At 45.4% G+C, this 17191-nt stretch overlaps 1 long non-coding RNA gene across 2 annotated transcripts; it reads left to right on the top strand.

Annotated features, from left to right (window-relative positions):
* Positions 1 to 2395: 2395 nt before the first annotated feature.
* LOC139434453 (uncharacterized) lies at positions 2396 to 5816 on the top strand. Of its 2 annotated transcripts, none has more exons than XR_011643808.1 (5): positions 2396 to 2737; positions 3407 to 3485; positions 3583 to 3692; positions 3972 to 5204; positions 5568 to 5816. It is a non-coding gene; the product is annotated as an uncharacterized lncRNA (long non-coding RNA). The 2 variants fall into 2 exon arrangements; XR_011643809.1 differs by having other exon boundaries at positions 3580 to 3692.
* The last annotated feature ends 11375 nt before the right edge of the window (positions 5817 to 17191 follow it).

The following is a 17191-nucleotide window of genomic DNA, read 5'->3' as shown; positions in this document are numbered from 1 at the left end:
AGACTTTGGAAAGAAATCCGCCTCACTGATTGGACGCCAAAAGTTTGATTCTCTTGTGGAACATTATCCGGCCTCCCATTGGCGAACGATGGAACCAACCCTGGACAGCCATTGGTCAGAATTGTGGAACATGAAGGGAGAACAACGTCTCTGCGCTGCCCATTCTTCTCTGTGAAAGGAGGGGGGTAAGGAGAGGAACGTGGCCGCGGTTCGATCCCTAGCTGTGGCAGAGATGAGGAAGAGCTCCCCTGTCAGCCATGAGCAATAGTATGAAGCTGCGGCGTCGCAGACTGCAGTTTCTGGACCGCAGTTCATGGACCCTTCTTCTCTTTTTTAATGGCGGATCGCAAACAGCTTTTAATTGCATACCGCCACCTATACTGTCCATGAGTGTGTATCACCATGTCATTCCAGCTCTAATAAACAAAATAACGAAAACTAAAATAAGAAACCATAAAATAAATAAAACAAAATAATCATCCATCATTTATTCTCACCTACTTTTAGATTATTTCACCTATCCCAGTTTCTCTCAGAAAGGTAAACAGTGGCTTTCTGTAGCTCTCACTCCTTCTCCTTCTGTTCCCAGAACACACTCCCTCTCTGCCTCTATCACTTCTTCCTTTAGTTTTTCTCTTTCAGCTTTATAGGTGACGCCATTTAATAAAACATGTTCCACATTTCCCTTACCTCCACAGTTCCCACACTTGTCACTGTTACTTTCCCCCATGACGTACAGCGTACCATTCAATGCTGTGTGATTTAGTCTGAGTCCAGCTCTCATGATTTCCTCCCTTCTGTCTCTTTCTTTATAAATATTGATTGTGATTGTCTTTTGAACTTTATGATACTCTTTGCCTTTCTGGTCTTCCTCCCACCTTTTCTGCCAGATCTCCATCCCTTTCTTCTAATGACTGCTGGACAGAAGACCCCTTCGGGTCCTTCGGGTCTTCTGGGTTGAGAAAGCCTCATTTGGGGGACCGGAGCCTGTCATCCAATCAGATCAGAGCACCTTAGATCAATTCAAGCCAGTGAACCAACCACCCAGATCCCCCCACCCCAAATACTCTGCCTCCCCCTGCTGGCTGCATGCTTGATCTGAAGGTACAGAGATCTTATGAACTTGTCAAAAGCAAGGAATAAGCAGGACATCTCAGTCACTGAGCACCTCTCCTCTCCTCCAAGGAAAGTAGGACTAATTACTCCTGCAGCATTTGCTTTTGATCTGTATTTTTGAAAATTATGTAACTTTTTTTAGCATATTGTTTATTATATTATAACTTAGTACTTTTTAAGCATATTGTTGTGTTGTTTGTTTATTATATTATAACTTAGTACTTTTTAAGCATATTGTTGTGTTGTTTGTTTATTATATTATACCTTAGTACTTTTTTAACGCATGTAAGATATGCAACTCTAAGCTGTCTGTGGCTCTTTCCCCCTCTGTGGGACTAAAGGGATTCTGATTCATTCATGTACTATGTGTCTTTCCAATGCAGTGTTTTTATATGTATTGTTCAAACTATTTAAAATAAAGTTTTCTAAAAGGCAAAAGGACATCTCCTTCATTGTCAAAAGCAAGGAATAAGCAGTGAGAGATATTCAAGTTTAAAATACCTTTATATTTATTTATTTACAAGTTTTACAAATAAAAATTAGGAAGACTTTTGTTCAGGATTGCGGCCTTCTTCTTCTTCCTGTCGACCCTCTGTCGGTCCCTCAGCATTTCCTTCTCCGTTCTCCCTCAGCTCAGTGAGCCACTGCTCCACTGCGCGGTTCTGGGGGTCAGAAACCTGGCAGAAGCTCTGCCCCGTGGCCCGGGTCGTTCTCTGGCTGCATAGCGTGCAGGTGCGGTCACGCCTGGTAGGGAACACACCGGCTGCAGCAGAGGCCATCTTTATCTGCAGCCTCCACCCTGTGGTCTTCGCGACGTTGACCTTCAGCCACTGATCCAGGGTCATTCCTGAAGTGGCTCGACAGAAGGTCAAGCCTTGGAGGGAGAGGTGCTCAACCACTGAGATGTCCTTTGAGCAGCCAGGACACACGCGTGGGGGATCTACAAGGCAAGGCAAGGCAAGTTTTTTTATATAGCACTTTTCAACGCAAGGCAATTCAAAGTGCTTTACAAAAGAAAATGAAAGACATTAAGCATTAAAAAAGAAAAGCCAATAAAATAAACATTAAAGAGCTTACGAAATGCTTTTAGCACCTGTTAGTGGGCTTAGTATATGATAGAGGTTGCATTTGTATTGTGGAATGTGCCATATGATTTTTTTATTATTGATCTATTTTTAATAAATCACGATTATAACAGCATACAAAAGTTGTCAGTTAGTAACAATCGTTCGTTGCGCCGGAAACATCAACTTCGGCCATTTCCGGCGGTGACGTCATGAGTGGAACACAGCTGAGCTCAGTCCCGTTTGAATGCATTGAAGGGCCAAATATTACGACAAAGGATGCACAGCAATAAGACGCCAAGAATAATTGGCAAGCGATATGTTGTATGGGGATGTAGGGCCATCTCAACATCTGGTTATGGGATGGTTTTGTGGCCAAAAAATGATCAAATGTTGCGTATATGGACAAAACAAGTGCGTCGTACGAGGCGGACGTTTGCTAGACCAGGTAACCCGGGGTCGATGAAACCGACGATGTGTGGGCAGCACATCGAGAGATCGTGTTTCGAACAATCAACAATGCCCGCTAAGGAGAGAGAGTAAACGCGTTCTCGAAGGTTCGTTTTGCTTTCTTACAACGTTACGTTAACTCAACCTTACGTTTGCCATGAGGCTATGTTACTTCCCTTAAGAGCTAGCTGTCTTAGCTAACAACAGTTAGCAGCTAACGTTTTCTGCAGTTTGTGTTTCCACTGAAAAACGTGATGTAGTTATTTAAGGGTAAGTTAACTAAACGTTATCTTACAAGTAGAGAAAGTTAAGTTGTGTTTAAAATCGTCAATGTAATGCAAGTTAAAGGTTTTGTGTTGAGCATGAAGTTAGCTTTACTGTAGCTCACCAAAGGTTAGCATGTTAAGCTGCACTTTCTGTGGCAGCTCGCTTAATACAAAGAGGGATTTTGTGCTTCATTGTAAACTTTTCTTACAAATGTGTGTTAATCTACCTGAAATTGTAGGGACAGTTTTTTTCTACTCAACTATACAGACCATTGTTGAGGAGATGCAAAACATACTGTAAATGAGTTGGGTCTGACATATACTTTGAGTAATGTTACTATGCTGCTAAAAAATGAAACATTATCAGATGAGGACATCACCAAAGTGTGTGAGTCTGTCAGGGGATTTGATCTGTTCTTTGCATGTCGTACAGGGCCTGTACACACTGCTCTGGTATGAATTAAAAATATAATTATAAAATGTATGTCTCTCGCTCTTGTCATCATTCAGGCTTTGCATTTGAACTCCTATGACTGGTTGCGGACTTGAAGGGAACGACTCCCTGGCCTTCCTGACATCCAGGAAAAAGGTGAGATTCTAATCCATTTCAATGCCAACAGCCAGTCATTGTTTTTAACTTTTTTAATATGATTTTTTTGGGGAATTTCTGTTTTATTGGATAGTAGAGATCTACTGGAACCTAACACCAGAGAGAGAGAGAGATAGAGGGAGGAGATGATGGCAGCAAGAGGCCGAGCCGGATGGTTGCTGCTCCGTGTGGAGCGTGTTCTATCAGGTAAAGCACTTTGGTACCCAGTTATTTATGGTATTGAGTTTGAATTTAGCCTTTGGAAGGTCATTTCCGACAGTGCATTGTAAAGACTGAAAAAACATTTATTTGTCTCAACATTCCTGTAATAATTTGTTTTTTTATTGTTGATATTGTTTTGTTCTTTATTTTTGTTGTGAGAATCACTTTGCAATTGTGTAAGTGCTATATACATAATTATACTAATATTATTGTTGTTACCATTATTAAAAAAAAAATCTTTGTTTTCTTTATTTATCGCTGCAGAAAGGATCATGCCAGCCCACATCAAACACCTGATCAAGAACTTGTGAATCTTCAGGCAGAAAAGATGAAAACACCTGTTCAAAGTTCCAGTTTCCTGTACATGGAACCATGCCTGTCCTCTGTTCCACATGTCTTCAGTCAGTCCTGAGGCCTGTACTACGAAGCAGGATGTTCTCTTCGCGGCTAACTTCAGGGAAAACTCCGGCTTTCCGGTCCTACGAAGCTGGTTCTCTTTTTAGCGGGCTAGATCTCCATGGTAACTGATGCTGAACGGCTAACCTGCCCCGGAGCAGGTTAGGTTGCAGGCTAAGAGCTCAACTCAGTGAAAGCACCGCCTGCTGACCAATCAGAGCTCAGTGTGCGGAGTTTAAAGCGATCAAGTCATATTACAGGAGAAAGGAAATACAGAAAAGCTGCCGTTGCAGGAAAGACGGCCGGCAAAAATCACCGACTGTGTGAACGTGAACATGAATAGAATATCACCTCCATCTTCAGAGCAATCTGACTATTATAACATTAGCGTTAAGAAAGCTTACTTAAATATCTGCCACGACATAAGTAACCGGATCAGAGTACATTAAGTACAGTCCGCGGCATATCACTTCATAATGTATCATATATCTCCTTATCTGAGTCAGCTGAGCCGTATCTGGCCGTGCAACACTCACAGTGTCACAGACTGGATGCAGAAGTATTATTTTAAGCAACACATAAGTTGACGAAACACTCGAGACAAATGTAATTGAAGTCAGATCGTGTTTTAGAGACGGGGCAGTGATATCATAAACCTGTTAATGTACGCATTCAAACACGTGTTCTGTTCCAGCTGTATTCACCTTGCAGGTGCAGCTCTGTGGCTTTGATCCTGGATAAAGTGTTTAAGTCATGGATGTTTAAAGTTTAACTTCTTCATTTTTGACTAGTATTAAAGTTCACTTTTCATTCAGGAAGTATGACGCTGCGCTGTCAGTGCGCTTCTACATGTTTGTGATTGGTCGAATGCTCCAGATACCACCCCTTTCATGTGAACACGCTCCTAACTAGATAGGACACGGCTGGCCTGAGCGATCCACTTGATAACCCGTGTTGTAGTACAGTTTAGCGAGAGCGCGTATGTTTTGGATTAGGCCAACCGGCTAACTCAAACATATCCAGGTTAGGTTGAACCGGCTTCGTAGTACAGGCCTCTGGACCCTATGACTCGGACACTAGTTCTACCAAGGCTTATTAGAGGTAAGAGTGGTAGGAGAGGAGTGGAGTTATCTTTGTATTTAGGCTGCAAGTCGACCAAGGTGATCAGATGCTAATAATGATCCGATTCATTTGATATTGATTGTCTGCCAATACCGAATCCTGATCCGATTCTTCTATTTCCCAGATAACACAGCTGCACCGTGTACACTAGCTCTATTTGTTTTTGCCATTGTAATTCACCATAAGCAATTGTTGACTGTAACGTCTAGACTCTATGCCAACCAACTGTACTTTGTAATGTATTATACTTTAACGGTTCTGGCAACCACAGCAGCCCAAATGTTAACGTAAATATTAAGTTTTCTTTTTACAGTGTACTTATATCTGTACATTTCTTTTCAGTTTGCTTCAAGAAGTGGCTTCAACAGACAGAAGTGCAGGCCAGATTGGGAAAGGCTGGACGCTACACAACGGGAAACATTATAGACATGAACAAGGAAAAACAACAAACACTTTCTTTGTTGCCTTGTTCTTATCATACATAGTGTTACGGTTTTTGTTACCATTTAAATATTGAATTCTATGTATTACTTTTATTTTAAATCAAATGCACCGGTTTTAGATAATATTTATTTTGATGTGTAGGTTGATTTGCAGGTTGGTTGTTATTTGTATAATTATTGTATTGTTACTGTGTATTTTATTATATTAACTAGCTCTTTATTGCTATTTATTAAATTAAAATACTATTGTGAACACTATACAATGTCTTTATTTTGTAGATACCAGAATACATGACACAGTGAATCTTTGTAATATATTTATGTTCTCTTGTTTAAATAATCATACCAGTATTTAATGTATGCTGGTCACCTGGAATCCTGGTAAGCTCCCAGCAGGGTATATTTAATACTATTATTAAACATAAGCTGGTGATAGATGGATGTTTAACCAGCCCTCCTGGCCAGCTGAAGTGTCCAAAACCCCTCTCCAGCCAACCATTCCAGCCTAATATATACTGGCTGGTCAATTTACAACAGCCTGACCAGCTACATGTATCTAAACTGGTTATTTCAGCAGAGTCATTATTATTTATTTACTATTTTTTGAGAATCTCTGAATTTTAGTCAAATGTATATACCAGTCTCTGTTCTGTTGCCTGAGCCAAGTTTGCCTGCTACATTACGATGTATTATTATTGATTTACTATTTATTGAGAATCTCTATGAATTAAAGTCAAATGTATACCAGTCTGTGTTCTGTTGCCGCATCGGATCTCCGCCAAATGAGTCTTGTCTGTCACTCGATTCTGTCTCCAGAGTCCGACATCAGCCACAGAGGTAGTGTATTATTCGTGACGTGCGTGACGTCACTAACCGGCGAAAGCTGTTTTGTTCGGAGCGGTCGTGTAACATCGGAAGTGAGCATGGAAAGTTGTAATAAACCACGATTTATAAATACTGCGGGCATATTGTCATGAATGACATGATTTCCCATTAATAATAGTATATATATTATCGTAATAAGAACAGTATTGTCCTTCATTTCGTAAGCTCTTTAAGGAAAAATACATGGATAAAAGTTACAGTGCAGTCTAAAATATGAATAGTTCAATTAAAAGCAGCGACAAAAAGAAAAGTCTTCTTGCTGGATTTGAAAGTAGTCAGAGTTGCAGCGGACCTGCAGGTTTCTGGGAGTTTGTTCCAGATACTTGGAGCATAATAACTGAACGCTGCTTCTCCATGTTCAGTTCTGACTCTGGGGACAGAAAGCTGACCAGTCCCTGAGACCTGTGAAGACACCATTGCAGTAGTCCAGTCTACTGAAGATAAAAGCATGGACAAGTGTTTCCAAATCCTGCTGTGACATTAGTCTTTTAATCCTAGATATGTTCTTTAGGTGATAGTAGGCTGATTTAGTAACTGTTTTAATGTGACTGTTGAAACTCAGGTCAGAGTCCATGACTACACCTAGATTTCTGGCTCTGTCTGTTGTTTTGAACATTGCAGACTGAAGCTCAGCGCTAACTTTTAAACGTTCTGCCTTGGCTCCAAAAACCATTACCTCAGTTTTATCTTTGTTTAATTGGAGAAAGTTCTGACACATCCAGTCATTGATTTGTTCAATGCACTTACTCAGTGTTTGAACTGGAGCATAGTCTCCTGGTGAAATTGTTACGTAAATGTGTGTGTCATCTGCATAGCTATGGTAACTTATTTTGTTGTTCTTCATTATCTGAGCCAGTGGTAGCATGTAGATGTTAAAGAGAAGAGGCCCCAAGATGGAGCCTTGAGGAACCCCACATGTCATATTTGTCAACTCAGATGTGTATTTACCGATAGAAACAAAGTTGTTTCTGTCCTTTAAGTAGGATTTAAACCAATTTAGAACTGTTTCCGAAAGTCTCACCCAGTTTTCCAGTCGGTCGAGTAATATGCTGTGGTCAACAGTGTCAAACGCAGCACTGAGATCTAATAATACTAACTCGGAAGTTCTGCCACTGTCTGTGTTTAAGTGGATGTCATTGAAGACCTTTACAAGAGCAGTCTGAGTGCTGTGGTTTGGACGAAAGCCTGACTGGAACACATCGAAACAGTTGTTTAAATACAAGAAATTACTCAACTGTTAAAAAACAACTTTTTCAATGATCTTACCTAGAAATGGCAGGTTTAATATGGGCCTGTAATTGTTCATTACTGAAGCATCTAGATTATTCTTTTTTAAGAGCGGTTTAATGACTGCAGATTTCAGGACCTATACAACACACACACACACACACACACACACACACACACACACACACACACACACACACACACACACACACACACACACACACACACACAGGTTTAATGAAAGTTCAGTCAACATCAAACAATATAAAAATATATAAAATAATGTAATCAGCACCTTCATGCTCTGATTTTGAGATAGTTGTGTTAACTGAGTGTGTCTACATGTGTTGTGCTGATTTCCTAACCTTCTCTCTTCGTCTTCGTCTGCAGAAGAGTTTTCTGAGCAGCCCGTTCTGCATGAGGAGCAAAAGGAAGACATGGTTGTAAGTTAACAGTACATTATCACACCTTCATGCTCTGAAAGTGAGATGTTTTTCTCAGGGAAATTTCTTTTTTTATCATAAACAAATAAATAAAAGAAACATAATAACCGTGTTTACTTTTTGAAAGCACTTTATTTGAAATAAAGTTTTCTAAAAAGGCAAAAGGACATCTCCCTCATTGTCAAAAGCAAGGAATAAGCAGTCAGAGATATTGAAGTTTAAACATACCTTTTTAATTATTTACAAGTTTTACAAATTAAAATTCTGAATTCAGGGTTGCGGCCTTCTTCTTCTTCCTGTATATATGTCTATGTCTGTCTATATCATAAACAAATAAATAAAAGAAACATAATAACCGTGTTTACTTTCTGAAAGCACTGGGGGCCAGAACGGTTTTGAGAACTTGAACCGCTTGGGAGTCCTGTAGGAGGCAGGGAGGCCTTCCATTTAGCGATGGCCCTCTCCAAGTCCGTCTGGTCCATTGTTGTTGTCATATCTGCAAGAGGACAGCAGTGAAGTTATTGGAGCTGCACATATCAACACCACGGAGACACAGGAGAGGACAAGAGGAGGACAGATGGACTCACCCACAGCTGTAGCCAGACTGTGAGAAAATAAGTTTCTCTACCTCCTGCTCAGAGGTGTAAAAGCTTGCATCCAATCAGATCAAAGGCCTGTGGATCAACCTGCCCTCCTGCCCCGAGATGAGCCATCAGACTCTGGCACCTGCTCTGAGGACGTCTGCAGGACATCTCCTCCTGCAGGACGCCCTGACGACTCTCTAACGACTCTGTAACGACTCTCTCAGCCACTGTGGGAAAGCTTCAGGCTCTGGACTCTCACATACTGGCTTCTTCTGTACTCACGTTACTAATCACTCATGTATGTACTATGTGTCTTTTCAATGCAGTGTTTTTATATGAATTGTTCAAACTATTTAAAATAGAGTTTTCTAAAAAGGCAAAAGGACGTTCCTGTTTGAAACCTGCTGAACTTCAATTGAAGCGCAACAACAGCAGAGGAAGAGAGCTGGAAACCACAGGAAGTCAGTCAACACAGATATTTAAGTTTGAACTCTTTATTTCAAAACGATATTTACATATTTACATATTATTGTGTCCAGGGTTTCTCATTGGAGGGAGTCCAGCCACTCCTCGGGGCTCCTCCCTCCAGCAGGAGCAGGGCAGTAGCTCACTCTCTCCCCGCTGGCCTTCACCAGCAGTCTGTGCCCCGTCTCCTTGATCTTCCTCAGACCACAGGAAGAACACTTGTTCTGAGACGGGGCTCTGAGTCTCCGACCCTCCCCCCTCCGAGCTGCCTCCGCCTGCTCCTTCTGTAGTCTGAGACGGTTGTACGTCGTGGACTTGGGAGTGTATGAGGAGGAGGAGGAGGAGGAGGAGGAGGAGGAGGAGGAGGAGGAGGGGGCGGAGGAGGAAGAGGGAGAGGGGGTGGCAGGAAAGGGCTCTTGGTCTTCTTCCAAGGGCACCAGCTCCAGGAAGACGGTGGCAGGGCCAGGCAGGGGCTCCTCTGCTCGGGGCTCCTCCTCCTCAAGCAGGGCCTCCTCTTCCGTCCGGGGGCCCTGCAGCGCTTGGGTCCCAGAGGTGAGGAGGATCTTCTCCTGGGCCTCTGTCCTCCTCTTGTGCCTGCAGAGTGAACAGAGGATTAGTAAGAGATGTTGTCGGGGCCTCAGGAGATTGTCCTGTGTGAATGAACAGACTCACCACTGAGAGAGGGTCTGCTGGTTCACCGCAAACAGCTGGAGGGTCGTCCTGGCTACGAGCGCTGGACTCCTGGACACGGTGGCTCGGACCTGGTCGTATGCCATGAGCACCAGAGTCCAGCAGCTCCGGAGGAACCCCCACTGTGTTCGGCTGCTGGGGTTCAGCTGGCAGAGGAAGATGAAGATGTCCTCCACCAACCGGCTGGTGTCGGGCCACGTGCAGGGGCCGCTGCCTGCTCCCACCGTGCCCAGCCCGGGGACATCCTCTGAGTCGGCTGTGGAGGTCTTTGCCTTCTTGGACCTCCCGTGTGTCAGCTGGGCCCTGTAGCGTGACGGATACACTACAAGGCCCTTATCCACATCCAGGAGGTTCTCCCACAGACCCACGAGCACCTCCACCTCCTCCTGCGTGATGTCTCCCTTCTCACAGATCTCCACCAGACTGTGGGCCAGCCGACGCACCTGCTGGTAGCCGGGGGCTCCAACATTGACGGCAGTCTGATGCGTAGGCCCAGGAAGAGGTGGAGGATGCTGCTGAGGAGGAGACCGTGGAGCAGGAGGAGGAGGAGCAGCAGGAGGAGGAGGAGGAGGAGGAGCAGGAGGAGGAGGAGGAGGAGGAGGATGAGCAGGGCGCCGTGGAGCAGGACGTCGTGGAGCAGGAGGAGTAGGAAGATCGAAGAAATACTCTCCGTCGTGGTCATATCCCTCGTCCTCCTCCTCGTCCTCCTCCTCCTCCTCAACAGTCATCTCCTCGCTGTCACCGAGCTCATCAGGGTCCTCAGGGAGGGGCTGCAGAACCTTTCCCGTCTGGTTGTACAGGTAGCTGATCCCGATGAGCTCACCTGAGGAAGAGAAGAGTAGATACATTGTTAATATCCCAGCTGCTCTTCAGCTGGTGATGGTGTTCTCTGCAGAGGAGAAGCCCCACACAGAAACCTTCCGGAAGCATCTGAGTCTGAAGCATCACCTGTGTACTGCAGCGGCTTCACGTAGCTCTCCACCAGCGTGCTCTGGAAGAAGTGCTGCGTGAGCTGCTGGAGAGCGTGCTGCTCCTGGCCGCTGTAGCAGCTGGTGCCGTCCCCCTCGGCCCCCGCTGCCGCCTTTGCCCGGTCCTCGTTCCACCTCGTGAGCCCCTCCAACAGGAACATCTGGAAGAAGGTCCCCCTCGCAGAGGAGCCTGCAACACGACACACAACCGTCAGGGTTTTACACCCAGGGAGAGAAAGTGTAGAACTCTTGGAGCACGGTGCCTCACCCGGGATGAACCCGTGGACGTGCAGGTGGAAGGAGTGCAGGGACGTGGAGCCGCGGGCACAGCGGTACACGGGCAGAGACACCCCCCCCCCGGGTCAGCTGTCCCGTCCTGGTGTACAGGCGGACACCAGCAGGATCCTGAAGGGCAGAGGCTCTGATTATTCACTGTCTGGACATAAAACATGTTGAACGGTTTCATGTGAGAGCTGTACCTGGATGCAGGGGATGTGCTGCCTCTGGGTCTCCAGGATCTGCTCCATGCGGCGCTGCTCCAGCAGGGGGACGTTCCTGGTGTCTGTGGCCCCCTTGAACGCCTCCACCGCCTCTGTGAGGAGACGCTCGGTCTCCTGCGCCCCACGCGTGCGGCGGCGGCAGTGCCGACCCATCTCCTTGCTGGACGGCGTCCTTATTGACCCGTCCGCCTGCAGGGCCGTCTCCAGGAGGGACAGGTCCTCCGCGTCCCACTCAAAGATGCAGCTGGAGAGACGCCGCATGAACACGGGGTAGAGGGGGTGGCTCACCGAGGTCACACCTGCTGCCAGTCGGCGCATAAAACGCCAGGTGTCCAGCCTGACAGCCAGGTGTGGCCAGGCGGGGAAGAGAGCGGCTGCAGCGCAGGTGCCTCCGTCCCTCCGGCAGCAGTCCCTGTCCACATACAGGACCTGTGGAGGCTCCTTCCCTGCCAGCTGGTACCGCTCCTGCAGGCCCCGCGCCATGTCTCTCAGGCCGTAGCCCTCAGCGGCCGTCAGCACGGACATCAGGACCTGCCCCAGCTCGTTCCCCACGCTGCTCATACACAGGGCGGTACCAGCGTCGGCTCCCGCCAGCTTCTTGGTCACCTGTGTCAAAGGATCATATAATCATTTAAAAACATACAGTCTTGTACTCCGAGTGCCTTACACACCGTTTCATTGTATTGTTAGTCTTGTATGTGTTCAACAGAGACAGATGTTAAGGTGATTACATTTCATGTCTCACCTTCTTGGTGGAGTCCATTTTGAGGATGGAGCCAAAGGTTGAGGTCACCTTCGCCTTCAGCTCCTCTATCCTCGTGAAGGACTCCAGGACGAAGGTGGACAGAAGCCAGCCGCTGCTGGGGACAGGCACCATCTGTGGTGGAGGCTGAGGAGGAGGCATCTGCACACCTGCAACCAGCAACCTCCTGCAGGTGCTTAGGTAGTGGATGCTCCTCCTCATCCACTCTGCCGTGTGCTGCTCCACCAGGAAGGAGCGCAGCCGGCTGGCGCTGTTGCCGAGCGTGCGCCCCTTCATCTGGGCCAGAACCTTCCGGTCACACGAGAGCCTGCAGCACCAACACAGACCATGCAGAGGTGAACACCAAACCATCTCAACGCCCTTCAAAGCCCACTGTGTGCTGCAGCGTGATGCTTACCTGTAGGTCAGCACAGCAGGGAAGAGCAGCTGGTGGTCCAGGTCCAGCTGCTTCCTGATGCTCGCAGACCAGCTGGCACACTTCTTGGAGCAGGAGCTGGGACACAAAGGGTTGTTGGAGCATCTGCTCCTGATAGCTATCATCATAAATAATGTCTATGTAACAAAGCATCAAGCACACAGAGTGTTCTTGTAAATGTATCAGTACCTGCACTCCAGGTACTCCGTCCCCATGTAGTACCACCCGTCCAGGTCCAGAACTCTGCGCACGGTCTTGTACAGACCGCCACCTGTCAGCTTGTGTGCGCAGCTTGGACACTTCAGGTGGTACTTCCACCTCTTGTAAGGAGCCCAGAGGAAGAAGGGCCGCTGGAAGAAAGCATCCGGGTAGGGCCGCTGGGAGTACTTGGGCCAGGGGCCGGGGGGGTGGTGCCACAGCTGGAGCTGCGGGGACAGGACGGGCCTCCCTGCCCTGTCAGCCACAAACAGAGCCCTGCTGACCCACTCGTGCTGCTCTGCAGGGAGGCTGCTCCTCCAGGCTGCCGGCAGGAGCAGCTGCAACACACACAGGTCACTGACTGCAGCTTCACACTACACACTGGGACTAGATGTTTACAGCATTGTTACAGACCTGAGGGGGAGGAGCGACTAGTCGCAGAGGAGGAGGAGGAGGAGGAGGAGGAGGAGGAGGAGGAGGAGGAGGAGGAGGAGGAGGAGGAGGAGGAGGAGGAGGAGGAGGAGGAGCTCTCTGCTGCTGGGCAGGAGGAGCTCTCTGCTGCTGGGCAGGAGGAGCAGGAGCAGGAGGAGCAGATGCAGGCTCCCCCATCAGGTGGCCGTCCTCGTCCTCTGAGGAAGCTGCAGACACAATGAGAACATGTTCACTCATCACACATCACCTGACTGACAGGAACACTCCACTGACATGATACATACACAGGACCACAGGCTTCCTCTTCCTCCGCTGTGTGGGGGGAGAGGTGGTGGAGGGGGGGGTGGTGGCTGGTGATGATGAGGAGGGGGAGGTGAGCTCTGACGAACCAGCCTGAAAACGGAAGGCCGGTCTGTAATCCATCTTCCTGAGATCACTTCACAAACAGTCAGAAGCTAGCAGTCAAGTGCTTCACAAGTGCTTCACAAGTGCTTCACAAGTGCTCCACAAGTGCTTCACAGTGCATGTGAAGTACAGCAGTTAGTCAGCAAAGCCTCTCTTTGGAGAAGAAGGACCTTTGAATTCAGGTGTTGAAGCAGCAAGAGAGAAACACAGATAGGACACAGGATGAAATTAACAGGATGATAAGAATAGCAAGTAAATAACAGAATATGAAATGAGAATAAACATGTAGTAACAGCCTGAATAGAAATAAGGAAAATAACACGAGTAAAAGCTGGTTCTGATTGAAAGATAATGCCAACACTTTTCCATCAGCTCAACATTAACCTCAGAGTCTGACTTTAAATGAATGATACTTATTGCATTATAATATAATAATCAGGCATGAAAACGGGTCAGGGGTGAAAAAGGTGAGAAGGATATTATCCCTCTAGGGGGGTCCGGGGGCATGCTCCCCCGGAAGAACATTTTGAATATTCCATATTTCAAAGCATCAATCTGATGCATTTTGAGATGCATCTTGTTGCCAACCTGGGGAGAGCTGGAGAAACTTAACTTCAGCCATGAGTCAACAATATTATGACCTCCTTACTAAGTATTATCAGGGATGCAAACTCATCAGGTATGGAAAAGGTGACAAGGACCCGAGCCCCCGACCCCACGGGATATCGGCTTTAAAATGAGGAATAACAGGATTTTAGCAGTCAGAACAACTAAAGCAGCAGTTAGTAATAACAGAAACGCCAAAGAGTCACATCTAATAGAAATATATAAAAGCATTTTTTTTAATTGTGTAGCAGTCAGTTTATAATTTTGGCTGTTGAGCATTTTGAAAATCTATTGTCATGCCTCTGTGCAAGGCTGAGTCTTTCTATCTTTATGGCATCTGGTGTAAAGTAACTAAATTCATAAACTCAAGTACTATACTTGGGTACAATTTTGAGATACTTGTACTTTATTTAAGTATTTCAATGTTTTGCTACTTTGTTCTTCTTCTCCTCTACAGTTCAGAGGTACATGGTGTACTTTTCCTCCACTACATGTATTTAATACCTTTAGTTACTTCACAGATCTGGATGAATGATGTGAAATATAACCAAGTGTTGAATCAGAGTTTAGTTCCACCTGGAGTAAATCCACCAGCTACCCTGCAGTCTACAAAGTACTTCAGACTAGCTGCACCTTCACCAGCTACCCTGCAGTCTACAAAGTACTTCAGACTAGCTGCACCTCCACCAGCTACCCTGCAGTCTACAAAGTACTTCAGACTAGCTGCACCTTCACCAGCTCTGAGAACACTTTCATGATCAATCATTATAAAACATATCATATATATTATTCTGAAATGCACCAATCTGCACAACGACTACTTTCACTGTCTTTCACTATATTTTGATGAGAATACTTTCTACTTTCACTTGAGGAACATTTTGAATGCAGTACTTTTACTAACAGAGTATTCCTATTCCTACACTCTGGTACTTCTACTTTTACTCAAGTACAATACCTGAGTACTTCTACTTTTACTCAAGTACAAGATCTGAGTATTTCTGCTTTTAATCAAGTACAAGATCTGAGTACTTCTACTTTTACTCAAGTACAATATCTATACTTATACCACCTCCGTTTATCGCCTATGAAAAAAAAACTATTAGAAAACGAAGGCTAAAGCTAACGTTAGCAGATAGTGACAATGTATGCTAGCTAGCTAGCTCAACGATAATATTGCGACAGAAAAACTTTTCAGTGCACATCACGCTCTGCGCTCCGACAGGGAGCTCTGCTCTGAACACCTGGACGGCCCGTTCTAACAGCTGTTCACCAGCGGTCCAGTCTGTACCAGTGACTCCGGACCGCACCGTCAATATTAACGAACGCACCCGTAGCTAATGTGGCTGCTGAAGCCTCATCGCGGAGCAGCAGAGCCGACAGGCAGGAAGACTCGAGCACACAGCTCGCGCTGCATTATAATATATAAAAAAAGAACACCATGCGTGTCATGATGGCACATAACAGCTCGCGGCCGCAGATTACTCCGGGTCCCAGACCCCCCCCATACTCCAAAAATATTTTTATTGCAGATCTACATGAATCACACAAACGACCTATTTTGGATTCAAAACGGCGAATTTCACCGTTTCACAGTGATTCTCATGCCTGAATAATACGTATTGAACTGGTTTCATTCATTAGTGAGTTTATTGAAGGTAAGTAGTTAAAGCCCTATGGTGTCAGTATGCCTGCACAGCAGGTGCAATGGGCAAACTACATTCAAACACAAGTGTCCCCATGTTTTCTTTAATAGTTATTAACATTAGAAATGTTAATGAGATATGGACCGCTAAACTAAAAGTCACCTGAGTGTCTCTTGCAATGACGTGTTGTGTTTTTATTTCATGAACCTTTTACATTAAAAACAAGTTTCTAAAGGACTTTTTCCAGTTCAGAGCAATAGCCTCCAGATGTCTGCGCACGTGCCTGACTGCAAGACTGTAAATGGCGGAGCGGCAGCTTTTAATCACGAATGGTGCATATACATGTTAACTTCGTAAACGTTAGCGCATAGTAATAAGCATCACATGAAGTATTTACGGATTTAAACGGCCGGAAAACTCCGGTGTGCTTCTGGCTTAGCGGCAACTTGTTACCAATAGGCGCATTCACACTGCGGTACTTTTCCCACAAAGGTTCATGCGAACTTAGTTCATGAGAACTAAAGAGTTCGCATGAACTAAGTTCGCATGAACCTTTGTGGGGAAAGTACCGCAGTGTGAAAGCGCCTATTGCTAATATGCGCGAACGTTACAAGAAAACACATTGGCATGCATCTGTTATATTACCTTATAACGGACTGTCTTGATAAGAGTGATAGCAGAGGGTATCTTACCTTTTCAAAAGCCGGTCAGTTGTGATGCCTGTGATGAGTTTACAGTGAAGACACTCCCCGCTGAATGAGACGTCATCCAATCAGAGGAGACACAATCTCACTGAGACAACCAATGGGTCAGAGTTAAACGAGGGGGCGGGATTTATAAACGAGACTCAGTGAGAAGCAGAATCCCTGGGGATTAAATCAATGTATTGAACATGTCAGACACAAAACAAACAATAATAATTATTATAACAAAGAGAAAGAGAAAAAAACGTTCAAGGTACAAAGAAACAAAACAAATTCTCAAGCAGCATTTATGCATAATAATAATAATAGATTAATTTTGTTAGCGCTTTTAGGTGCTCAAAGTCGCTTTACAGAGAGAGTGAAAAGAAAAGAACAACAAATAAATATAGTTAAAGTCAAATTCAAATCAAGCAATACAAAAACAATCACATTAAAAGCCAGATGGCACACAACAACGCTTCTAAAGACGCGGAGGCAATCTTCATGAATGATAACTTCATAAACGTTATATATTATATATATATTATATTATAACGGACTGTCTTGTGAAGAGTAATAGCAGAGTTTATTTGACCTTTTCAAAAGCCGGTCA

This window comes from Pseudochaenichthys georgianus, chromosome 9 (genome assembly GCF_902827115.2).
Source record: "Pseudochaenichthys georgianus chromosome 9, fPseGeo1.2, whole genome shotgun sequence".
Classification (NCBI taxonomy): domain Eukaryota; kingdom Metazoa; phylum Chordata; class Actinopteri; order Perciformes; family Channichthyidae; genus Pseudochaenichthys; species Pseudochaenichthys georgianus.
This window is presented reverse-complemented; position numbering and strand designations above follow the sequence as displayed.